This window comes from Pinus tabuliformis, chromosome 7, assembly GCF_031772625.1.
Source record: "Pinus tabuliformis cultivar Carrire ecotype Pingquan chromosome 7, CPIR1, whole genome shotgun sequence".
In the NCBI taxonomy this organism is placed as follows: Eukaryota; Viridiplantae; Streptophyta; class Pinopsida; order Pinales; family Pinaceae; genus Pinus; species Pinus tabuliformis.
Genome location: NC_142293.1, coordinates 843,961,750 through 843,964,440, shown reverse-complemented (window position 1 = coordinate 843,964,440; position 2,691 = coordinate 843,961,750).

Below are 2,691 nucleotides of genomic sequence, written 5' to 3'. Positions count from 1 at the left end.
ATTTAATGAACATTCCTAAATTTAGTTGGCTATCAAATGTTTCAATCAATTCCTTAACTTAAGACATTCAATTAAGAACATTCAAAAAGTAAAATTTTGGAAAATAACACTTCCGAATTCTAGTTTCATATACTAAGGAAATAAGTACAATCTTACTATGATGCAAGTCACTTTAATACTTAAAATGAACTAAAATATATCATGTAAATCAATTTAATATTGAATTTGTATAAAGTGTCTTTTAGTGTAGTCAATGTATGTTAATTTAAACAATTAATGATATGTTTCTATAATTTTATGCACTTTCCTAAATTTCCTTGTCTATCCAAGTTATTCAATCATTTTTTTCTTAAGAACTTTAATTACATATTTTATCAAACTGACACATGACATATTTATTACTAATAACGTAAAAATATTTCAATGTTGTTCATAACCTAGATTGTTGAATATCCATTTTAAGTGATCAAGTCTACATCCATCAACACCAATGAAAAACTCTGTCTAAATCCATATCCTTTTGGAAGTGATCAAGTCTACATCCATCTCCAGATATGCACAACTTCCATATATGCACATATCTTCCGTATATGTGCATATCTTTCGTATATGTGAAACTCTCGTATATGTGCATATGTGAATATCTTCCGTATATGCACAACTTCCATATATGCATACATATAGAATATATGTGCATATACGGAATACATGCGCATATACTCAAGATGTGCATATATGAATATTATATAATTTCTATATATGCATATCTTTTGTATTGCATATCTTCCATATATGCTCAACTTTCAAAAATGCACATGTTTTTCATATATACACAACTTTCGTATATTTTCATATACGAATGTTGTGCATATATATCTATATCTATATATATATATATATATATATATATATATATATATATAAAGGTTACGTATATATTGAGGTTGAATTTTTGCACAAATTTTGTATGTGTGTAACTTTCATATATGCACATATATGTAAGTTGCACATGTATAGAAGCTTCGCATATATGGAAGATGTGCATATACATAATTTATGTACAACTTCAAACATTGTATATATGCAATTTTCATATATGCACAACTTTTTTATATGACCATATACAGAATATATGTGCATATACAAAAGATGTGCATATATGGAAGTTTCACCTATATAGAGGCTGAAGTTCCGCACATTCGTATCTGCATATATATCCTATATATGAACAACCTCCATATATGCACATATCTTTCATATATGCACATATATTCCATATATACACAACTTATGTATATGTGCATATCTTATGTATATGTGCAATGCCCATATATGTACAAGTTTCATACATGCACATTGACAGAATCTGCGATATCTTCCATATATGTGCAACTTCTGTATATGCACATATATGGAAGCTATGCATGTACAGAAGAAGTGTGTAACTTTTTCAATATGCATATATGACAACATCTCTATATGCACATCTTTCGTATATGCATATTTTCTGTATATGTTCATCTTTTATATATCTTCTGTATATGCATATCTTCTATATATGTTCACAATGGATCAACTTAGAGGGAGCTGAAAGATTTCCTAGAGCATGGAGAAAAAGGTCTAGCTAAGGACATGGAAATGTAGCTTTGACTGGCTAGGTGATGAGATAGGCTAGGAGTTCTAGTAGATTGGTGGTGAACTTGGTGAAAAATGGTTTGTCCTATGGCAAGGTGTAGATCATGGATGTTTGATGACTTGTCATGGATCATTGGGACTAATCAAGGGATGATTTGGCATTAACAATTTTTCTCTGTGTGAAGGATGAGATGATGGCAAGCTAGTATCTTCATTAAGTTGTGAAGCTACACATCCGAGATCATAGTCATGTGCACATGATGTATTTGACCTAGGATGACGATATCACTCAATGTGTTGAGTTGTGATGGTCCAAATAAGGCCCAATGTTTAACTGAAGCTCATTCTGACATTGGGAGGACATAGGTTCAGTAGCAGTGTGAGCTAGTGGAGGTTGTGTAGAATTAGAGGGAGTCTAGCTTCAGAGGGAGCATAAACTATGGAAGTTTTAATCTTCATCTTTTGATGATATTGAGGCAGAGACACTACCAAGAAAAGTGTGGTTCATTCTACAAGGTATGTGACAGTGGTGAACATTAGAGATTGGGTGAGTGTCACCAACAATGATGAGATAATTCTCAGTAGTGGAAACACCTCCCTTGCTGTTAGAGGTCCCTATAATAATAGTGTAGCCCCCTTATTATTATTGTTAGCGTAGCCCTCTTATTGTTATTGTTGTGCCCATGTAGCCCCCATATTGTTATTGTTGTGCCCCATAGAAACCCACTATTGTTATTGTTGTGCCCTTACATTATGATTGTTATGTAGGCTCTGATTATATTGTGACCCCTTAGACTCCTATATATACAAATGAGGTCTTGTCATTTGTATCATCCAATAAATGTTCATTTATGTAATGTAAATGAGGTTTCCCCCTCAAAGAGGCTATATATGTAGCTTTAGTATATGGCTTATATATGCTCATATTTTGTACATGTTTGATTTCCATATATGCACACTTCCACATCTATGCATATATACAAAATTTTCACATATATGGAAGCCATATTCCATATATGTATGCTTCTATATCTATGTGCATATGTAGAATTTACT